Raw genomic sequence first — 24,680 nt, 5'->3', positions numbered from 1 at the left:
CTGATAAATTCCCCAAACTCATTTTTCGCATCTGAGCCATAAATAACAACCATGCTTTCTGCTAAAAAGAGCTTTTTTCCTATACCACATCTTTTGTCTTGGAGTTGAATGCTATAATAAATTTGCAGGCTTGGGAGGCATTGTTTGAACTATAACAACATGGTTTACATCTGTTGCTTCTATTATGGGGAGAATAAAAAGCAACTGTGGAGCTTGATCTTTGTCACAGAAATGGATTAACATTTCAACCTTCAGTTTGGGTCAAGTGTATGATCTTACCCCAAAGCATGTCAGAATTTAATCATCGTATGTGTAATTCCATTCTTACCCCCAATTCATCCCTCTTTAAGTTCTCCCAAGATATAAAAAATTTGTAACATTCTGGGTGGGATCAAAGATAGAAAGCTCATGTACAATTAAGAAATGTGCTTTTAGGGTATGTATTTTCATTACGAAGTTACTCTATAGATTAACCATACTTAGTGGCTACTAGTGATGCTTCTTTATTGGACCAATGTTAGGGAAATAGTTGGAAATTTTATTTAATAGATTCTTATATATGTCTACTCTGAAGCAAGCTTCATTGAATTCAGTTTGGTGTCCCACACAGGTGTGGATAGGATTGTAGGTTAATTTTTTTAGCAGCATTAGTTCAGAATTTGCTCTTTTGTGAAAATTGCACAATATTTGTTTTAAAGATTAGGCATAACAAATTTAGTTATGTGGTTTAACGAATAAAGGGGAACATCTTAACACTTTGTGTTAATAAACAAATTAATCTGTCATCATAAGCACAAACATTATCTTTATGATTATACAGCCACAAGAGTGGCTGTATACTATAGCCAGCGTTGATTTTTCACATTCCCAATGTTAAATTGAAAATACCCCCATGCCATTCTGATGCTTCCCATAAGATCATTTCAAAACAAAACCTTACAAATCTTATAGACCTGAACTCAGAAATGCTTGCTTAACAACCCTCTCAATTTTCATGGCGATACACAAAACAGTCAAAGAGAATTGAGAGTTCAAAGTCTAAAATGAGAAAAAAACCTCAGAGCCCTTTTGGACTTTTTTTCTCGGAGAGTTCTCATAATCTGTTGAAATTCATTAAAAATCACCCATGTTCACAGAGTACCTGTAATCCTAATACTGACCTTGCCCCATTCTCTGACCTTCATCTTCTGCAGTTTAAACGTTAAAAAAATGCCTGGCTGATTTTTAATTAATTTAAGAAATTTTGGCTGGAAGCCTGCATGCTCAGTAAGAACCAACTGTCAGTGTTCTAAAAGCCTCACAGCTGCTGGGCTTGGCGAATCAGGGGGCCACACCCACACCAGACTTTGATTTCACTTGAGACAGTCATGCAAGTGTGTTTGGAGGAAGTGGATTATCTGGATCCATTTCAATCAGGCTTCAGGCCTGGAGATGGGACTGAAATGGCCTTGGTCGCCTTGGTGGATGATATGAGGAGGCGTTGGATAGGGGCGAATGCACCTTCCTTGTCCTCCTGGATCTCTCAGCGGCTTTTGATACCGTTGACCACGGTATATCCTTCTGGACCGCCTGAAGAGGTTAGGCATAGGGGGCACTGTATTGCAGTGGTTCTGTTCCTTCCTCTCTGGTAGGTACCAGAGAGTGGCATTGGGGGATGAGGTTTCGGATCCTTGGCTTCTCACTTGTGGGGTGCCACAGGGCTCCATCCTCTCCCTGATGCTGTTCAACATCTATATAAAGCCGCTGGGGGCTATCATCAGAAGATTTGGGCTGCAGTGTCACCAGTATGCTGATGACACGCAGCTCTATCATTCAAATCTTCACCGAGGTTGGCTGTAGAAACCTTATCCAAGTACCTGGAGTCGGTGAGTGGCTGGATGGGAAGGAATCAGCTGAAGCTGAACCCTGACGAAACCGAGGTACTGTTTGTGGGAGACAAGGGAAGGTTGGGGGATGTTGACCTGGTGCTCAATGGGGTACAGTTGCCCCTGAAAGACCAGGTCCGCAGCCTGGGGGTCATTCTTGACTCCCAGCTGTCCATGGAGGCTCAGGTCTCGGCTGTGAGCTGGGCGGCGCTGTATCAACTCCATCTGATACGGAGGCTGCGCCCCCTACCTTCCCAATCATCTGCTCCCATCTCTGGTACATGCCCTGGTCACCTCTCGCCTAGACTATTGTAATGTGCTCTACGTGGGGTTACCCTTGAAAACGGTCCAGAAGCTGCAACTGGTACAGAATGCGGCGCTCGCCTGATTAAAGGCAGCCGCTGGCGAAATCACATCACTCCAGTGCTGAAAGAGTTGCACTGGTTACTGGTTGTTTTCCGGACCCAATTCAAGGTGTTGGTTCTGACCTTTAAAACTCTATACGGTTTTGGCCCAGTCTATCTGAAAGAGCACCTCCAACATCATCAGGGATGCCACTCAACAAGATAAGCCTCAAAAGGCCTTCTCTCTATCTCACCAGTTGGAACAGCTAGACTGGTGAGAACTAGGGAGAGGGCTTTTTCAATTGCGCCCCCCACTTTGTGGAATTCCCTCCCAAATGATCTCCGCCATGCCCCCTCTATGATGAGCTTCCGCCGGGCCTTGAAGACCTGGCTCTTCAGGCAGGCTTTTGGGGTGGGTTAGGTTTTATTATTATTGTTGAGATTTTTAATGTTTTAATGTATTTGTATGTTTTTATTTTGTACGTCGCCCAGAGTGGCTGAACAGCCAGCCAGATAGGCAACAAACAAACAAACAAACAAACAAACAAACAAATAAATAAATAAATGGCTTCCCTCAGAGAATCCTGGAAAGTGTAGTTTGTGAAGGGTGCTGAGAGGAGACTGCTATTCCATTGACAGAGCTTCAGTGGCCAGAGTGGTTTAACAGTCAGCCACTCTGATTGAAGGTCTGTGAGGGGAACAAGGCGTCTCCAGCAACTCTCAGCACCCTTCACTAACTACACTTCCCAGAATTCTTTGAGAAAAGCCATGACTGTCCAAAGTGAAATAAAGGTTTGGTGTGGATGTGGCCAGGGACAGCTTTGGTTTAAATTTGGGTGGGAGGCTACATGTGTCTGCTGTAGAATAAAAAGGTGGGGGAAATGCTGAAAATCAATGGTGCTGTTCACAATGTTTCCTTTTGCTCTCTGCTATCTTTTTGGCGCCTTTTGAAGACTTTTCCTCTTTTAACAAGCCTTTTAAGTTGAGACCAATCCCAGTCTGCGTCTGTATTAGAATTGCTTTTAATATGTTTTCTTCAATAATATTTTTAACCCTTTTTTTTAAAAAAAGATGTTTTCTAAGCTTTTAAAAAAATCTTTTAAATGTTTTGTTTTAATGTATTTTTAGGTCTTCTTATGATGTTTTAAAGTGTTTTTATCGTTTCTGTTTGCCGCCCTGGGCTATTGCTGGGAGGAAGGGCGGGATATAAATCAAATAATAAATAAATAAATAAATAAAGGAAAGGGGCTTCCCTTCTGCCCAGTACCCACCCGTCCAATCCCCTCCCCCGCTCCTCCCTGCCCCTCCCCCGGTCAGTGTTGGTCTACGATATGGGAGACCAGGGTTCGAATCCCCACACAGCCATGAACGTCACTGGGCGACCTTGGGCCAGTCACTGCCTCTCAGCCTCAGAGGAAGGCAATGGTAAAACCACCTCTGAATACCGTTTACTATGAGAACCCTATTCATGGGGTCAACATAAGTCAGGATTGACTTGAAGGCAGTCCATTTCCATTTTCAAACATGATTGCACAGAAATAAATCCCATTGAACTCAAAAAGTATGCAAACCATCAAACCCACCCTCCCTTCTCCTCCCTCCTATTCCCTCCCTCTTCCCTCCCTCTTCCTTTGTCCCTCCCTCCCCATCCCCAACCCCTTCCAATCTCCTCCTTCCCCTTCCCCCTCCTCCCCTCCCCTTCCTCCTCCCCATGGTTAGTTTTACCTATCTTAAGCATGATTGCACGGAAGTAAATACCATTGAACTTTATAAGCCTGCAAATGATCAAACCTGCCCTCCCCTCCCCCTTCCTTTGCACTCTCCAATACGGTCCTTCCCCCTCCTCCACCCCCATGGTCAGTTTTTCCTATCCTAACTATGATTGTATAGGAGTAAATCCCATTGAACTCAATAAGCATGCAAATGATCAGACATGCTTTTTCCCCTCCTTCTCCTCTCCTCTACCTTCCTCCTGTCCTCCCCTCTTCCTTCTTCCTCCTCCCCTGCCTACTCCAGCCCTCCCTCCCTCCCCCCTGGTCAGTTTTACCTATCCTAAGCATGATTGCACGGGAGTAAATCACACTGAATTCAATAAACATGCAAATGATCAAACCTGTCCTCCCCTCCCCGTCCTGCCTGTTCCCATCCCAATCCTCCCCTTTGTGTTTCCTCCCCTCATCCCCTGTGGTCAGTTTTACCTATCCTAAGCATGATTGCAGGGGAGTAAATCCTACTGAACTCAATAAGCATTCAAATGATCAATCCATTCTCAGAAAACTTGGACAGGATCACATTTCTTACCTCCCAGATTAAAAAGCAGGGAAATTCACTAATAGGGAAAAAACCTTGCGGTTTAAGAACGTACCTTTAGCCCACATATCTTTCTATCCAACTTGAAAAAGCAGGGAAATTGGGCAGCTATAGTGAATGCACCAGGGGAGACCTGACCTCCTCTCTGAGATATTGGACTGCCTCACAAATTTGTCAAAATGCAAACATAATTTGGGTTGGTCTTTCACAGTCCAATCCACTTGCTGTGTAGCTTGCAAGAATTCATGAGAGTGTCTGCAGTCATGTCTTCTGTAGGACAATACTGCATCTTGGGTAGTTCTCTGCGGTAGGTGGGTGCTTCACGTCTATGTACTTGGTGTGTGAACTCATCCCTTCTGACTCCAAGAGTCTGCCGCATCCTTGCTTCCTTCCCAGTCCCTTTTGGTTGGCGAGCTGGTTCTTCAGCACAGGTATCCCACTTCTAACACCACATCTGGCTTGGTAACAGTACTCATATGCAGGCTTTTCTTTAGCATTTGGCTTCTTGAATTTCCTCTTGTAGCCTGCAGCTTTCTTTCCTTGAGGAAGCTTGGTTGATGTCCAAGTTTTACTTTGGTGTAGAGATTCCAGCTCTTCCTTGGCTGGCTGCCTCCACCTCTCAGCTTCGGCTTTGGGTAAGGCTTCAATCTCTTTCCAGGTCTCTGGTTCTGGAAGTTCATCTCTCACAAGGTAAGCAAGTCTCTCTGGTGGTACACCTCTGTTGGTGCTTTCAGAGCGTCTGGGTGCTGGCGCTGCGGCTGCCCCTTCTGGCTCTGATGCTTGTTCTGGCTCAGTTGCCTCTTCTGGCTCAGACTCCTCACCTTCATCTGCAGGTATATTGTTATACCTTCTGTGGTGGAAGGATAACTCAGCTGCTGCTTCCATTTCGCTGTCATCTGTTTGGTGTGGCGCCCCTTCTGGTTGGTGTGCGCACTCTCTTTCAATAAAATTGACAGCTCTGCATACTTCAACTTTGCCAGTTTGGGGATCTATTACTCTGTATCCCTTTTTCGTTGGAGAATATCCAATAAAAATCACTTCCCTGGCAGTGTTGTCAAGTTTGGATCTCTTTTCCTTTGGGATGTGCACAAAAGCCTTGCACCCAAATACACGAAGGTGTGACATACTTGGTATCCTGTCATGCCACAGTTCAAATGGTGTTTTGTTGGTTGCAGATGCAGGAAGTCGGTTCTGCAGGTAAGTGGCAGTAACCGCAGCTTCTCCCCAGTACTCCTTTGGTAACTGCGCATCTTCCAACAAGGAATTAATCATTTGTCCAAGAGTCCAGTTCATGTGTGCTGCAATCCCAATTTGTTCTGGGTTGCACACAACTGTAGTTTGGTGCTCTATGCCTTCCTCATGGAGAAAGTCTTGCATAGCCCCAGACACATACTCCTTTGCATTGTCAGATCTTATGATCTGTGGCTTTCTGCCAAATTTGTTGAACACAATCTTAACATAGTCCTTCAGTTTTTGAAGTACTTGACTTTTCTCCCTTATCAGATACATGGTAGTATACCTGGAGTAGTCATCTATAAAAGTCAGCATGTATAAATTTCCACCTTGGGAGGGCATTCTCATTGGCCCACAAAGATTGTGAATTAACTCTAGAGGCCTTTTGGTTTTCCTCTCACTTTTCTTAGGAAATTTTGGCTTCACACTTTTAGTTTTAATACAGCACTCGCAAGTTTGTGTACAATTGCACTGTTTCATTTTAACGCCTCTTGCCAAATTCTCTTTTTCCAGAGCAGTTACTCTTGTTAATCTGGCATGACCCATCCTTCTATGCCAAGTATGAACGCATTGAGAATCACTGGTTTCCTTGACCACATTTGCATGCATAGGTTCCAAGCAATCAAGAACTAAAAGTCCATTTTCCACCTTTGCAGTGCAACTTATTACTCTTTTACTTAGAACATGACAAAATTCTCCACTAATATGAAATTCGCCTCCAAATTTTAATATTCTGGTGACACTGATTAGATTGTCCTTAAAGTCTGGAACATAAAGATAATCCTTCAAATCTGTCTTTCTTTTCTCATGTCCCACTTTGCACAATAACTGGACATTTCCTCTTCTTTCAGAGAAAATTTCCTCTCCAGACACTGTTAATATCTTTTGCTTGTGACTTTCAAAACTTATACTTCTGTCATCTATTACATGTGAGGTCAATCCTGAGTCAATTAAAAATCTGCTTTTTAGGATCACTCTTTCCTTCATGAGGTACATAGAAGCTAAAATCCTCTTTTTCCGCCTTTCTCTGCCTTTGTTTAAAAGTTTGCCTGGAGGCATCTCTCACTTCGGCTGGCCTGTGTTTAAAGTCAGCCTTTGCTCTCGTCTGCACTCTGTTGCAATCCCTTTGGAAATGACTTGAAGAGCCACACTTGAAGCACAGATCCTGTCTGTCTTGACTAGGGTTGCCATATTGCCCGGATAGCCGGGTTTTACCCGGATTCTATGCATGCCACCCGGCGCCCGGCTAGCCCCTTACGTGGCCCGGATTCTCAGCTTTAATTTAAAAAAAAAATTAAGTTTCTAGGTGGTCTGGTTCTCGAGATATACATAAAAACGTCAGCCACCCCCTTCGACTGTTAAATCTTACTTTAAATAGTACTGTACTATAGCACTTTGTAGCTTTAACCCCGCCCGTTCACCATTGCAGCCGATCAGGGATTGTGTTTCAGTTTCATTGATCTCAGGCAGTGTCTAGAAAACAAAATGGTGGTTTCAAACCCCCCCCCCGTTTATCTGAAAATCTCATAAATTGGGTAAGTATATACATTTCAGTTTTTTTTCCTCTTGTGTGCAGGAGTCAGAGCTTGGGCAGTGTTTTGAAAACCTTCCCAATACTTGCTTTTTGTAAAAGCAATGCTAATCCCATATGCCCAAAGTAAATCCCATTGAATTCAATAGGACTTACTTTGAGTAGACATGGTTATGAATGTGCTGAAAATCAATGGGACTTTGGAGTGAATGTAAAAAAGAATTATGTTTGTGTTCTAACTCTTTCTGTCTCCAGTCCAATTTTAAAGCAAGTAGGCAGGGCTTACTTAGGTATTACAGTTTTTATTCTGTAGGAAAGTAATACTGATTTTTTTAAAACTAATACTGATTTTTCTGCAATGACCAACTGGTTTGACAATAAACTATTATATGGGCTGTATGTATTTATACATCTGCTGTGTGTGCGTGTGCGTGTATGGAGTCTTTCCAACACCCCTGTGAGGTAGGGTTGGAAACCAATGCAGCTCACAACAAGAAATAAAGCCATTTAAAATCCAATGACCATAAAACAAGTATAAACAGTTGCAAAACAGCGTAAAGTGGCATGATTCAGAATTTTGGGTTGTGTGAATGAAGTTGCTTATCACTTGAGGTTGCAGTTCTGTCCCTGTTTGAGTAAGCCCCACTGAATACGCTGGGACTTGCTTCTGAATAAATAAAATTAGGATTGCACTATAAATATCTTTACAGTTTGTGTAAATAATAAATATATTTGATAGTCATGCATATATACATATTTCTTCATTTATCATATTTTTGGTTTTTGGTTAGGAATCCTGACTGGTTGTGAGATGCTTAGTTTTTTGCCTTACTCATAGGAATCTTGTTGTGGTTGGTATGGTATTACATTTAGGAAAGTGTTACTGCCTTCTGTGTTTTTTTTTCCTATTTGCATTTCACTTATCTTTAACCTCACTCCGTTACAGCCATAGAAGCAACAGCAGCATATGCAAGATAATTAACTCCCATTAGTGATAAGAACAACAATTTATAATTATTATTTCAATTAAAACAAGAGGCTTCTCAATACTTTGAAGAGGACCAGATATTTATTTTCTTTCTGAGCCCAGGACTGGGTCTTTCATGATGCCCAGGGAGCAGGAGAGTAGTCGATAAGACAGACATCCTGGCATTGGTAATCTAATTAGCAAGGTATGTGTGGGGTTGTTGCACACTTCCAGGCCCAGTTTCATTTTGAGTATGGAGGTGGAACCTGTGTAGATGTGGTTGATCAAAGGGAGAAGAAATTTTGAGTTAAGCAAAGCTCTGCTTTTATAAAACCTAAGAAATATACAGATGCTTTGAATGTCTGAGTGCCTGCACCAGTGGAATACTGGAGGAACTTGTAAAACTTGCTGCTACAGTATTTAGAACTGAGCATGTGGCATGAAAGACTCCTTTTCCTAACATTTTGGCTTGTTTTTCTCCACCCACCACATCTCTGAAATATATTGTATATGTTATGGTTAACCGTGCTGCTGCCCTGACTTACTTTATGTTTGTTGCTGTTTTGTGTTTTTATTATGTTTTTATATTGATTGTGTATTTTTATTATATTTGTAAGCTGTGCTGAGCTCTGTTTTTAACAGCAATAGGGCAGGATATAAATTCTCTTAATCAATCAATAAATACTCCATAGTATTGGAAACTAGAGTCTAAGCATTTAAGGCTGAAAATGTTGCTTAAAAAAAAAAGATTTCTCACATCTTTCCCCAGTTTTTGGTGGTAATTCCTAGGCACAAAAACAAAACAACTGGACAATCCAAATATTAATATGCAAATATTTGCATAATGTGCAAGTAATTTGCATAATATGCAAATTAACCTGTCCGGATTTGTGGAACTGGAATATGGCAACCCTAGTCTTGACTCTTTTGTGGATTGGGTTGATGACCCATGCGGCTTCCTTTTGTTTGCTTGTCTCTCCCCACAGTAAGGTTTGCTTGCTCAGAGACAGCCTGCATTTCCTTCTTTTCCCTCAAGTCCTGATCTTTTAAATACAACATGATCTGATTCAGGCTTTGTTCAGAATTCTCTAGTACACAGCAAATTAATTTATGATCCTTGTTAAGAGAGCTTAAAGGAATCCTTTCTTTAGTTCCTCATCTAGAGAACGGCCACATCTCTCCAATTTTGCTAAAAGTTCTGAAAACTTTTCTATGTATTTACTGAGGCTCCCTCTTTCAGTAGTTTCCTTTAGAGAAAACAGCTCCTTGTACAGAAACATAATGTGGCTTTTCGTTTTCTTGTTATAAACTTCTTCCAGCCTTCCATACATTTGTCTATCATTGCTACAATCTGTACAGATATTCAGAGCATGATCTGATAGCGCAGAAATAACTTTACTTTTGCTTTCTTACGTTTCCATGCAGCCCTTGCGTTTGCATCCTCAGCCGAGGGTTCAGGATCAGTCAGGGCTCCTTCCAGCCCTTCTCCTTCCAGGAGCGCTTTAAATCTCAGGTCCCATAATTCAAAGTTATCCTTTTCCAGCTTTGGAATGCATCTCTCCAGCAAAGATATGTCAGCCATCTTTTCTATCTCTGTTCTACTTTTCTTTCTAACTTAAAGTCTCACTTGTAAATTACAGGCAAGCACCTTTAGCTTCAGCTACAACTTGCATTCAACTTAGTTTGCTGGGCCCATAACCCTTGTTGTGCTGTATGTAGTTGTGTTGCTTAATTTCGTTTAAAAGGAGCACCACAGCAGCAGAGAGTAACAGCAGATGTTGAAATGCGAGTGTGCCAGCGTGTGTGTGCGTTTGCCTAAGAAAGCAGGCTTTTACCCTGCATCAGCATCACTGAGACTTGAGACTTAGTAAAATAAGAAAGGCTGCTTTATTTATAGAAATACATAGTAGATAGAAAAGGCATATCTAGTTCTAACTAGCTAAGTCGGAGGCGTAATGCCCAGGCGTGGGGGTTATCCTCATGCTTGGAGAGAGCAGAGACAAAGGGATGTCTCCTCTCTCATGGACAGCCGGAGAAGAAAGGAAGTGGAAAGGGCAAAAGGAGGAGGGGCAGGTAAGCTTCCCTAAAGACGTCACAGTCTAAGCGACAGAAGGAAGTCAGTCAGAGCATCACAGGTAAAAAGGTAAACAAAGCCTATATCCATCTGGAGGACCCTAGCTCTATCTTCCCTCTGGAGCACAATCAAAAAGAACAAAACAGGAGTTGCTCTTGTCCCACTTCCAGCAGGCTCCACTGGTGAGTAGTAACTATCCCCAGCTACTGCTGTTTCCTTAGCAGTGGCCATTCCTGGACAGGGACATGATAGCCTCAGTAGTCCACACTCTTATAACCTCACAATTGATTATTGCAATGCAGTTTAGATGAGGCTAGCTTTGAAGATGGTTTGGCAGGACATAAGAATGAATTTGATATGACTTGGTTCAGTTTCATTTCCTTTGTGAATAAATTGAACTTGGCTCCAAGACCACTGATGACATACGTACTCAACTAGTGAAAGCAGATATACAGAAAGACTAACAAATTTGACATCTCTGTATATCTTTGCGTATTTGTTATGACTTTTTAAATTGAATGTTATATGTTTGTTTATTCTGTAAAAATGAATGAAAATGCCAAGACCCTGAACAATATTCAAGTGGTCAGTGAGGGGAAAAGTACTTAAAGGAGTGTTTTCCTCAATTTGTTTTCCTGGGCATTTGGGCCATAAATTGGCTCTAGGATTCAACAGCTATGTTTATTATGCTGCTTTGTTATACTTTTTTTTTAGTGTTGTAATTTTAGATGCTTTGTGTACCATCCTAGGTTGTTTTAGGAGGAAGTCTGGTTTATAAATGAAATCCTCATCATCAACAACTATTAGTTGATATTGGCTGTTGATGGTGTAGTAGCTAACCATAATGTCAGAGGCACCTGTGGATGGAAGACTTGACTAATGTTATGAGCATTCAGAGCTTGGAAAAGGTACTTTTATGAACTACAACTCCCATCAGCCCCAGCCAGCATGGCCACTGGATTGGGCTGATGGGAGTTGTAGTTCAAAAAAGTAACTTTTCCAAGCTCTGTAAGCATTCACATAGATGCAAGCAACCATGCCACTCAAAGTATATGCAAAGGGGGGCTAAAATAAAGAATATGTTTGGGCTGGTGGAGGAAGCCTTATGAAGCAGCTCATTCATTCCTTCTTATTCACAGACCTCTGAGTGTCCTCAATTCAGGGAATGTTTGGGGCATTCAGCACCTCAAATTGTCAGTCAAGCCAATTTGAAGTGCCCATTAATCAATTAGATATGAATTTCATCTTTATGCCTGGAGACAGTTAATATATCAGGTCTTTTGTAGTGTCGCTTGAAGCTGCACATTCTTTGTGAAACACTAATAGAACTTGGCTGTTAGAATGGGCGTGAAACAAAAAATGATCTTCTGAACTAGCTGGTGACAAGGAACTGCCATGGTGACATTTGTATTATACCCTTTGAAGTGCACTGCCATCTTACATATGTTTTGCAGCAATATTTTTAAAAGAATATTTATTTATTTATTTATTTTATTGCATTTATATACCGCCTCATAGCCGAAGCTCTCGAATATTAAGTCCTAGATAGCACTGAGCATTTTTCATAAACATAACATATATAGCATTTGTGAAACTCAATGTGGGTCTTTTCTTTATAAGAACTTCTGACTAGAAATTAAATATGATTGTACTCCTAATGTAGCACCTTCTGATGGCAGTTATACCTTTGAATACAGAATGTCTAGAACACAGGTAGCCAGTGTAGTCCCCTTCAGATGTTATGGACTACAACTCCCATAATCTCTGACCGCTTATCCCACCTGCCTTATTTACTGATTTGTTTTCTTGCTGTGGAATGGAGACGTATTCCCCAGCCTATGCATTGCTGCAGCATTCCTGGAATCCTGGAATCCATTCCTGGAAATATATGATTAATATGTTTTCACAGCCTTCAAAGTCTATTCATACTGATAGTGGTGTTGTTTCAGAGGTCAATAAAAATTCCTTCTCTTAGGAAAAATATCTTTAAAGAGAAGATAACATTGTTTTTAAGTCTTTGGAGGCCTCTGTTGTCTTTCTTTTAAATTGGGGAAACCATCTATTGTGTATAATTTTACATCTTAAATCCATATTTAATCATACACATGTATCCCACCAAAGTCCCTCACCCGTGACTATAATAATCAGAAATATAGCTAGTATCTCAATTGATCACCCTCAACAACCCAAAAAACCATTTTCCAATGCACTATAGCAATCGGACCATTTTGTGATTAAAATTAGAACTTTATTTATTATTATTAGGTGATATCCAACACTGTGCAAGCAGACTTCCACTCATGCAACAGGACATCCCCTTTCCCTCTTCCCCATGCATCCCTTGCCCCCAAATCTGCTGTCAGAAATACCCCCGTCCTTTGAACTAGAGTGCTGTGGGGAGGCGGAGAAGAAAGGGAAGTCCCATTGTGCTAATGGAAGTCTTTTCTGCTGGTGGGTGGACAAAGTTGGATCTTGCTTATATTAGTAGTATTTTATTGGCTGTTCCTTTCAGTTTCTATCCATTGCTTTCCTGCAATAAAATGCCTACAAATAAAATAAATGGGAGTCTTATTTATATATTGAGATGTGTTCCTATACAAAACACACCAAAGTGTAAGCTGGTTTTTTTTAAAAAATCACAAATACTTAAATCTTTCTGAATGTATAAACACTTAGGAAAAAAATCTTAACGTTAAAAAACTGAAAACCATGGAGGAACACACACACACACAGATAAGCTGTTATTTTAAAAAACGGCTTTAAGCTTGAGGCTCTAGATAGTTTGAGGAAATATATTTCACTTGCCATAGGTATTATTGCAGATGACCAATTTACCACATGGCATATGTGGGGAAACTTTACCCCATATTTGAATGCATGAAACAAAAACAAATTGCACCATGCTTTAACTAATGGCCAAGGAAAACAGTGATAAAAAACCTGACCACTTGATAAAATGGATTGTCTGCATTAGGCTTCCTACCTGCATTTAACCTTTTCGTATTGACAAGGATATTTCTGTCCTTCAGTTTCTAATTACACTGCCCCTCCCCTTGATTCCTCTTGAACCAGGACCAGGCAAGAAGACTTTCTACAAAGCAAGAGAAGAGTGCAAAGAAAGCTGTAGCTTACATCTCTTCCCCTCTCGTCCATTGCTGTAGGAGAGAAGGGAGGCAAGGGCTGACATGACTATCATCTTCAACATCTGCTGGGAGCCATTTTTGTATCACTATAGCAGATAGTCCTGTGCCCTTTCCTTTAGATGATGGCAACTTGTTCTATGACATTGCCACTTTTGAGATCTTGCTTCATTAGATTGGGTGACTGTTTATTTGAAATTGTAATGAAATATTTACTTTATAGAGCTGTAAGGATTAGCTGAGATAATTGAGTGAGGTTGATTTGGAGCTTTCAGTGTAGTAGGAGCCCCCCCTTTCCCTTGTTTGAATACAGAGCTCAGCTAGAATGAATGAGGGAGCGAGTGTGTTTCTGCCTGTCACTTTCTCTATATATGTTGCTTTTTCTTCTGGAGATAAGTGGGGCCTAATGCTGAACAAATACTGGAAATCAGAAGCTACTGAGAATCATTCGCTTCTCTCTTTCCCATGGCAGCGTGATAGACACTCAGTCAAAGAGTCCCCCCCTCCTTTCCACAGAGCAACAATTTTGTCACCACAAGCAAATCCAATTGAAAAGTCCTTTCGACTGAGGGGAGAAAACTCCAGTTGTCAGAATCAGCAAACAGAATGAAAAGAACCAAGAGGAGTAAATTGGCACCTGGTGCAGCCATGGCTGCTTGTGATAGGCTGTTGCATTGTGTTGGGTAGACATTCAACCATTTTCAGATATAATGGGAGAAATTAATGCAAATGAGTGAATGGAATGAAATGTATTTTAATGCAGATTTGAGGGACTCTCGCAAACTGCTTGATAACAAGTCTCTGCTAGAAAAGGCCTACATTGTGAGGATTCATTTTCCCCCATTTCTTCTCACTAGTGGCTCATAAGGGCCCTTTTGTTCTCTAAGTAAACTCTTTCTAAACTATTGACATTGCTCATTTATGTGAATTTCAGATTCCCCCCCCCCTTCTGACAAACTAGCCTTGGGTGATCTGGGAAAACGTTAATTGCAAGAGGACAAGAAAACTGGTTGAAACAAGAAATTCAATCATTAAGTGTAATGTTGCAGTTGTCCATGCCTCATTATAACATGCACACAAGGCAATAAAATGCATGTTTCACAAACAAATCTTTTAACAAGTATAGTTCAAGAGCCTCCAGCTTTGCATCTCTCTCTCTCTCTTTCAGTCTTTGGTCATGATCACAGAAACTTTAGATACCCTGTGCAGTCCTTCAAAATTACTTTAGAATCCTGTACATTTGAGCAAAAACAAACTTTTAATATTCTGAAATCATTATTTTGCTCATTCACCTTAGTAGTCTGCTGTTAAGAAGGGAATGCTTCTATTTTGCTTGCTTTATTATTGCATTGACTGTTGTCAAACAAGATAGAGCAAACGTTGTGTGGAACTTTTGATAGCATATACACCATTTCACTAAAGAATTAAATATGCTTTCATTCATCTATGTTCTTTCTTTGCTTAAGTTAGCTTTTTGTGGGAAATAAAAAGTACTCCATCTGGCTTCACTTAGTTTAGTGGAGTGGGGAGAGAGAACAGTTAAATAGAAAAGATCTTCCTGAGTATCTATAGTTTTAGAATGACTAAGCTTAAGAGACCCAAGAGCAAAGCAGTTAGAAGGGAAAGAGGTAACAGATTCAGCATTGTCCGAAAGTTCCAGACCAGTGATTAATGTGTAAGATAATGGACTTGGGAAATGAGTAAACACTCCCGTACTCCCTGCTTTGTGCTTGAATGACTTGATGACAAGGGCAGAGCAAGGTGAGAATTTAAACAGAACTACAGAAGAAAGAGACAAAGACAACCAAATTGGAGTGGGAGTTTACTGGTTCGTGTTGCTGAACAGTATAAAATAACTATTTCAACTTTTGAAGTGGGTAAATTTAAAACTTTTAGACTCAGTTGTGTTCATTGTCTAAGGAAAGAAAAATGAAATATCGCTTGGTTTGGGTAAAAAGTTAGGGCTGTTAAATGTGTGCTTTACTTAGTACATTTTTATGCTACCCTTCAGCACCTTCACTCAAGGGAGGTTTATAAAAATGCTAGCTTAATTTTTAAAATTGATAGCCTGAATTTAACTGAATAATCAAATAATTAAATGTAGAATACGATAAGTATCATTGGCAGATATGCAAGACGCAGACGCTAGTAATAAAAATAAATAAATAAATGATAATCTGTTAAATAAATTTCCATATATAAAACCTTGATCTAGATACTTTGGGGACATTCTGAAGTAGTGTGAGTTATGTTAGATTTTGATAAACAAAAGATAACTATGTTAGAACAAAAGGCGGTTTTAGTATTTTCTTTTTTCAATTCCTATGACAGTGAAATTAGCCTAAACAATAAACTAGTGTGTATCCCCATTGATTAAAATTCCCCCCACGTATTATCAATGAAAGCAATGGCTAATATACAACTCATATTCACAGTAGACCCATTGAGATCAATGAACTTAAGTATGTTGATTTCAGTGGGTTTACTCTGAGTGTGACTTAATTTGGATATCACCCAATAGTTTAATAATGTGGAATTATATTTTGTAGTCTAGTAATAACAAAAGTTTGGAATAGCAGCATGAAAATTCAAATTAATTATTACATTATGGTTTCTTAAACTTGGTATGTTAATTAGATATGCTTCCCACGAACATTTACAAAATAAAATTGGGTGGTTTTTAACTAACTTATGCACTAGTGACAGCACCAGCACAATGGAGTTCCCCCCTCCTCTCCCTGTGTGTGCCCCGTGCTGTCCCCACATCTGTTCTACTCATTTGTGATTCCTTGCAACTGGCACTCATAGGCATAGTGCCTCCATTGATAGTGCTGTCCTCTGTGAATGTATCTCTTAAGCCATCCAAGTTGATGGCTATCACTACATCTTGTGGGAGTGAATTCCATAGTTTAGCCATGCACTGTGTGAAGACCTCCTTTTGTCTGTCCTGAATATTCCATCATTCAGAAAATTTGAGATTCTCAAATTTTGAAAATTTGATAAAATGACATATTTTTGTTGTATTTTGTAATATTTGTGTTTGTATGTGCCCATAATTATTGATAAGATACCTGCGTTGTAACAATGTCACAATGTACACCACCTTTACCAACCTCATGACCTCCAGATGTTTTGGACTGATGGGAGTTGTAGTCTAAAACATATGGAGGGTACCAGGTTGGCAAAGACTGATGTATTTATGCCATATTACTTCCCTTCTGATCCCAGAAATAAGATCAAAGGCAAAACAGAAAGTAGAACACTTTGGGGTATCTACAAAAGGGGTGCTAACTAAGAAGACCCAAATATTTGTTACTTTCAGTGTAGCCAACCTCCTACTACTCCCTAGAAGAGATAAATGTCTTATAAATAAATAAATAAATAAAATATATGCACATCCCTAATAAACTGCAAATGCTTGAAAATATATAGTGTAATCATATCTGTGCAAGAATGTTTTCAAGAGGAAGGGCTAATATTTCATGTACACTAAAATATATCGTCCCATCTTCTCCTAGTTGGTTGGGGGATGGGATAGGAAGGCTCTGCTCTTCTCCTGTTGGAAGACAGTTGGAAGGAGGGGGATAACTTCACACACTATAACGATATGTAGGAGAAGAGCTATGGATTTAGCACTAATCAGACCAAGGGGTGATTACGTAACCAATTGGTCTCTGATTGGCGTTAGGGTGTTCATAATTTAGGAAGCAGGGCCACTGTAATAGAGTACAGAACTGGCAAGCACTCCATATCATCTCAGCTGAAGGTGGAAGATATCCTAAAGGTGCCCCATACGTTCTGAATCAACTGGGAATTAGCAAGAGGGAACCCCTACTACAGTGGTTCTCAAACCTTTTTGGTTCATGGCGCACTGTAGAACATATAAAAATTTTCTGGTGCACTTCATGTACAAAATTAAGAATATATTAATATATTTTAAACTATGAATAAAAATAACTTAATAATATACTTTCATAATGTTCATGGCACACCTAGCCACCTCTTGCTGCACACCAGTGTGCCCCGGCGCACCATTTGAGAATCACTGCCCTACTACTAAGAAAATGCATCTGCTTTGTACAAAGCCCAAATCTACAATCAAAATACGCTGCTTTGGAGTAACACAGACTGTCTAACGTGAAATAGGATTTCCCAGAAATCACTCCAAGTCAGTCAAGCTGCTCCTGAAGCTTTGGAGAATGCAGTTAAAAATAGTTAACCTGCCTTTCCAAGCTCTCCATAAAAGTAAATGGCAGGCAAGAAAAAAAGGGCTATAGTTGTGTACCTGAGAGCTCTAGCTTCCAATCAGGAATAACATTATCTGTTTGCCTCCTAGGGAGGGCCAATCCACCCTGTCCCGCTATACATGATTCAAATGTTTTTTTAAGAAGACAAATATCTCCCAGATGTAGTACTGTAAATGTAGTATGTCAATATTTAGAATTAACATGTTAAAAAATAAATATTTATTATTTGCATGGTAATCGTACATTAGAATGTAGCATTTAGTTCCCCTAAGATTTTTATTTGCAGCTTGGGTCTTTAAATTGCTACTTCAGAAAAAAATGGGGGGGTATAAGCTAATTCTGAAATATGTGAGGTACACTCTATACACCTTTAGTCAAGTAAACGTTCAAATGTTACCAGAATGGAGTTAATCATAGTGTTGGTAGCATACATTGGCAGGTAATTTGGGTATAAAACGAGATATCTACACAGAAGCTTACAATCTTACTGCTTTAAGCTACTACATGATCAAACAGATGTTGAAGCAAAGATTAGCTCTCTCTTCTTTTTCCTTTGCATGTGCTAGTGTACAAACCTTTTAAAGGCATCTATGAATTATTGCTTTGGTTCAGCATGAGTGCAGTAAGAAGAAATGTACCTCATCTGTAATACACTGTGTAGACTAATATCAGCTCCTTTTTTCTTATATTGCAGTGAGATATTGATCTGGTAAAATGGTACCATATTGGAGCTGTCTGTTGTGGTATTCATCATGCTGTCACATCCCTAGTGCCTTGGAGTTATTGAAAACTGCAATTGAGGGAGTTCTGTCATTTTGTGTTGCAATCTATTCATAAGAAAGTTTGCTAAAACATTATATACTGTATTTTAGTTTGTGTACTTTTCTAGTTAAGATGGATTCCAGCTTTTGTATGACAACAAAATCTTTCCATTTAGCAAGTGTTGCCTTTAATAGGCTTGGTTTAACTAGTCTCAGTATTGCATCTTTTGTATAACGTTGTTCCTTTGTCAGTGCTCACACCTGCTGCCTTTACTGATGATGATGCATTTGGGTTCTCTCCTTTGAGAGTAATAAATCTGAGAGCTGTGGCTTCATTGCCCTTATGCTTTTATCTGATAGCTGGGAGAAGGTAAACAAACTTTTATACGTAGAAAGCTTTTAGTTTCTTCTCACACCAAAATATCAGTTAATGTTAAAAGAGCTTTCAAAAATATAGAGAAACACTGTCAATCTATCCTCAGTAGATTAAATAGTTTGAATGAATTATTTTTATTTTGTAGTCTTCCTGGCAATTTTATGGAGAATTTAGAATGATATAATATTTTGTTAAGTGCAAAGGTTAAAAGAACAATTTAATTATATAAATAACTTGTGCCAACTAGCTATGTTTATGTTGGGAGAAGGCGTCCCCGGATCTGACCTTTGTTTTTGTTGCTTTAAATCAAACTCAAAAATATTCCTCCCAAATATAAATTAGAAAAATGCAAATTAAATTGTTTGGCTTTCTTAATTTGAAACGCACAATAAGTACCGTTAGTGTTAGGATGCTGTACAATAAACAACAAAAATTCTGTGGGCCTCCAAATGTGGAGCAGATGTAAGAAAATGCTATGAGGTGTGAACTTCCTATTGTGTTCCCAAGATTTGAACCTGACATCTTTTGACACAAATGTGTACTATTGTTGACATGTGTTCACACCATGGTAGAAGCTTTGAAAGGTGCTTTTGATGTTGGAAGAAAGCAAAATATGAATAGGTATTTTTTTTAGAAATGTCTAATTCCAAAAATATAATATCCTGCATTGCACAATAGCTGTCTTATTTTCCTCTAAATTCTTATTGACATGTCACCTGTTTCTTAGTAAATATTTTAACAATAATAGGAAGTTCAGATTAAGATAGGAGATGCCTGTCCAGAAGAACTGAGTTCTTTTTCTGTGGTGTTGTGTGAACCAGAAGCTAGAACTGTCATTCTGCTATCTAATCAAATCTAATTGAATCTAATCGAATTGAAGCTAATGTATCTAAGACAATCCGCATGCAATGTTTAGGTGGAAGCTTTATTCTTAATGGCAGACAGACCAAGAACAAATAATGGGTTTAGCCCTACAACAGTAGTTATCCCTGAGTGCACCCCATTACTTTCTTCTAAATTGCTGCCATGTATTAATTCCTGAGAGGAAAATGAAGTACTGCATTTGAGGACATTGTTGGATGAGGGCAAAATCTTGCCCTGTGCTCCAGAAACTTAATGATCTTGCAGGGGTTCCATCTCAGAGGTCCATTAAATAGACAAAACATTCACTCCACACACACCCTGTAGGTATCAATGGCATGCATTTTGCTAGTAAAACTATATAGCTGTGCAAAGGGAATTACCCAACATGCTTTGCTGTCTTGTATGCTGCTTGAAACATTTAGGTACACAGCCACTCTCTAGATAGGATTTAACACTTTTGAAGTATTGGTACTTGCTTGAAGTTCAACAGTTTGCTTCCCCAATGTTTGACAAAACAGTTTCACCCTGGTGTAGGGCAATGTGGAGAGCAGAGACATGTACCTTATGCTTTATCAGTTGTATTACACTGTATCAAATATTTATTTATTTATTTATTTAATTTAATGGATTTATATTCCGCTCTAGTTCAAAAAATTTAGAATTCAGAGCGGAGAACAGTAAGGCATAGTCCAATACAAAATACTAAATAACGCAATTAAAAAATATAAAGGTATATCTACTAAAACAATTTTCTACAACATTTTCAATCAGATGTTAAAAGCTTGGTAAAATAAAAATGTTTTTATCCTGCGCCGGAATTCGATGATAGAAGTGGAAAGTCGTATCTCGGGCGGAAGCTGGTTCCATAAGGAGGGAGCGGCAACCGAGAAAGTCTTATTTCTTTTTTTTTTTTCAATTAATTTTTATTCTAATTTTCAAAACCAAAATAATACAAAAAGAAAACAACACAAATCAATAACTAATACAATACAAAAAAAAATACATATATATAAAAATATTGACTTCCGATTTGTCATAGTTCAGCTATAAATCTATAATATATAACAAACCTATCTCTTAATAGATTATAAAATCACCTTCCTCCAGCGGTTATCTTAGTTGGTTTCAAATCTCATTAACATCATATCATTTTAATATTCCACAAAAAGTCAAAGAGAAGTTTCCAATCCTTGAGATATATATCAATCAGTTTTTTTCTAAATAAACATGCCAATTAATCCAGCTCATCAAATCTACTAAATCCAGTAATTTCAAAACACTATAATTCAACTATAAATCTATAATATGTAACAGACCTATCTCTTAATAGATTATAAAATCACCTTCCTCCAACAGTTATCTTAGTTGGTTTCAAATCTCATTAACATCATATCATTTTAATCTTCCACAAAAAGTCAAAGAGAAGTTTCCAATCCTTGAGATATATGTCAATCAATTTTTTTTTCTAAATAAACATGCCAATTAATCCAACTCATCAAATCTACTAAGTCCAGTGATTTTAAATCGCTCTTCTGTCATTATCCATATTGGGTCCATCTTCCATCTTCCATCTTTACGCACCCAAAAATCTTGCTGTCATAGTCATATAATAAAAGTCTGATAGGAATTTCCTCCATCACAGATATTTTCTTGCCATCAAATCCAAACGTATCACTGAAGTATTGTTTCAAAGCCGCATCTCTGTTCCTCTTTTCCACATGATACACTAGTACATCTCTTGAAGGTTTTTCCATTGACACAAGACAGGGATTAATTCTGTTAACTTTCTCCATTTCAAGTTCCATCAGATCCTTCCAGTCCAAGAATTTTTTTGAACCGATAATATCTTTATCTCCAATCTCTTCAATTCCTTCAGGGACAGCGCTGAATTCCAAACTGTAATATTTGTCTCCAGGATCCATCACAGCCAGGAAATCCAAATCTTTTTTCATGTCCATAATTAAGCCAGTCTCCATAGTTTGAACCTTGCCTTTAATTTCTCTTTCATCTTTTTTTTGTTTTCCAGATCTATCTTTATTCTCCTTTCTCATAGAATCCTGAGTTTCTTTCAGCTCCTGTCTCATTTCGTAAAATTCAATTCTCCACGCTTGTCTATTATTTCTCAGTTCTTGTTTTATTGAGTTAATCCCATTCATTATTTTCTGAAACATGTCTAGAGATAAAGTCCCTTCTTGTACATCCATGGTCTTCTTAATTGTCATTCTTAAAGCCAAAGGAACAAAACTCCTTCAATTTTCAATGTCCCAAACAAAGAGCAGCTTATTTCTTTAACCAGTTACAAAGGAGTTAATTTTTCCAACAAACTAACGTCACACGCTAGACAGCCCTTATCTCTTATCTGCCTGAAAGTGTAAGAACAGCTTTAGTTCACAGCGTCGAAATAGCTAGTAGCAGAGAGAATGAGCAGATTCGTCAAAAAAAAAGTAGATCAGGAAAAATAGTCCCAGCCATAGATCAAAAAGATTTCTTATCTCCTCCAATCAGAAATCTTTCGCCCGTTGTAATCTTTAGAATGCCATTTTCCATGTCAGCTTTTTGCAATAAAAAAAAAAAGATAAGCTATTTATATTTTCTTCCCTCCTAGCTCCGCGAACAAAAAAAGGAAAGTCTTACCTCACCTAGGTTATCTCAATTGCTGTTACTTTGACAAATCTCTTTAGCTGTATAGATAAGAAAATGATGAATGTAGACAGGAGGATGTTTGCCTGTTAATCCGTATAAAAAAAACGGGTCACTTATCCAGCTGAGCTAGCATAAAAATCCTCGCTCTGTCTGAGCTGCAGGAAGACAGACAATTCTGACGAATTCCAGACTCCAACAATCAAAACAAAGCTAATGTGGGAAATCTCACGTTTCTTCTTTAACCGGAAGAAATTATTCCCAGTCAGAAAAGAGCCTTCTGACTGAATTTAAATTGGATAAGTTTCATCCAAGACGGGAGCCCGTCCCAGAGGCTGCACAGGCGTAGGGATTCTCCTGGGAAGTCCGAGAAAGTCTTATTTCTGATAGCTGTGTGTCGGATGGTAAATGTTGATAGAACAATCAGAGTAGATTCGGTGGTCGATCTGATAGGACGGGAAGACTGGAATTCAGAAAGACGATTAGTCAGATATATCGGTGCTAATCCGTGTCGGGCTTTAAATGTTAGAACCAGAATCTTGAACTGGTGCCGGAATTCGATGGGGAGCCAATGTAGATGATAAAGAAGGGGCGTGGTGTGGACCCACGGACTGGTTCTAGTGATCATTCTTGCTGCTGCTCTTTGAACTAATTTAAGCGGTCGGAGCGATTTTGCAGGTAGTCCGATGTATAGGGAATTACAATAGTCTAATCGCGAGGTCACTAGTGCTTGAGTAACTTTTCTTAAATCAGACATTCCCAGAAACGGTTGAAGTTGACGAACGAGTTTTAATTTAGCAAAAGCCGTTCTAGAAACAGCCGTAATCTGGGGTTCTAAGGTCAGAGCTGAATCCAAAATTATGCCCAAGCTACGGACTTGAGTCTTTAGGGGAAGGAGAACTCCATCTAGTGAAGGTAAATTGCCTAATTCTTGTGGAGGACTTTTTCCGATGAGAATGACCTCTCTTTTTTCTGGATTGAACTTTAGTTTGTTCCTGTTCATCCAGTTTTGTACTGCCACAAGACATTGATTAAGGGGATAGACAGCATCTTTTGCATTCGGTGGAAAAGAGCAATACAGCTGAGTATCGTCCGCATATTGGTGATAATGAATTCCAAATTCCTGAATAATCTTACCTAAAGGTCTCAGATAAATGTTAAACAACATTGGGGACAGGACAGAGCCTTGTGGGACGCCAAACCGTAGAGGCCAGGGTGTGGAATGATAATCCCCAAGGGCAACTCTCTGAGTCCTGCCCTCTAAGAAGGAGCGGAGCCACTGTAAGACTATACTTCTAAATCCTATTTGATATAGGCGATCTAAAAGGATGTCATGATCGATAGTATCAAAAGCGGCAGATAGATCTAATAGAACTAGCAGGGATAAATTACCCTTATCTAGTTCTAGCCGAAGATCGTCCATTAGAGCAACTAAAGCTGTCTCAGTTCCGTGATTCGGCCTAAAGCCAGATTAAAAGGGATCGAAGCCGCAGGTGGAGTCTAGAAATGTTTGTAATTGAGTGGCTACAGCTCTTTCGATGACTTTGCTCAAAAAAGGCAGATTGGATACTGGACAGAAATTATTTAACAGTGCGGAATCAAGAGAAGGTTTTTTTTAATAATGGGGTAATAATAGCTACCTTCAGACATTCAGGTAAATAGCCTTGTTGGAGGGAGGAGTTGACAATTACACTGAGCCAGTTAGCTAATTCAGCTCTAGATATTTTTATGAGCCAGGAAGGGCATGGATCGAGTGGGCAAGTAGTGGGATTCATACCCTTCAGAGATTGGGAGATGTCTTCAGGGAAAACAAATTGAAAGGTAGAAAAAAGAGAGGAGTCATGAGTTTCAGATGTAGTATTATTTTCGTCTGTTGTGGTGGTATGATCTAAGATAGAACGAATCTGATCAATTTTAGCCTCAAAGAATGTTGCAAATTCTTGGCAGCGAGCCTGAGAATGAGTTGTATGCGAAGCGGATTGTGGCAGATGCAGGAGATTATTCACTATGCGATAAAGTTCTTTTGGTTGATTATTCGCTAAAGCAATTTCCGCTGAGTAAAAGGATCTTTGGGCTGCATGTCTAGCTGAGGTATAAGTTTTAACGAATTTTTTGACAGCAACCCGATCAAGTGGATCCTTTGTCTTTTGCCAACGACGCTCTAATTGCCGATAAACACGCTTCATTTTTAACAGTTCTATTGAGAACCAGGGAGCAGGTTTAGGTCTGGCCATTTTCAATGGACGGAGAGGGGCAATTGTATCTATTGTTTCAGACAACCTATTATTCCAGATGTTGGTAAGAATGTCAATTGGTTCTCCCGAATGG

The 24,680-nt window shown here is 39.3% G+C and overlaps 1 protein-coding gene across 8 annotated transcripts in view; it reads left to right on the top strand.

Annotated features, from left to right (window-relative positions):
- Positions 1–24,680, top strand: part of DACH1 (dachshund family transcription factor 1) — a 585,162-nt gene that overhangs the window by 150,404 nt on the left and 410,078 nt on the right. The window contains exon 1 of one of the 8 annotated variants that reach the window (XM_061629973.1): positions 18,789–18,842. The exons of the other annotated variants lie outside the window; for them this stretch is intronic. The gene's annotated coding sequence lies outside the window, so the exon portion shown is untranslated. Of the gene's footprint in view, positions 1–18,788; positions 18,843–24,680 lie in introns of those variants that run through there. 8 annotated transcript variants of the gene reach the window in all.

Source organism: Rhineura floridana, chromosome 5 (genome assembly GCF_030035675.1).
Source record: "Rhineura floridana isolate rRhiFlo1 chromosome 5, rRhiFlo1.hap2, whole genome shotgun sequence".
In the NCBI taxonomy this organism is placed as follows: Eukaryota; Metazoa; Chordata; class Lepidosauria; order Squamata; family Rhineuridae; genus Rhineura; species Rhineura floridana.
The sequence above is the reverse complement of the archived record's forward strand: the minus strand, read 5'-3'. Positions and strand labels throughout refer to the sequence as shown.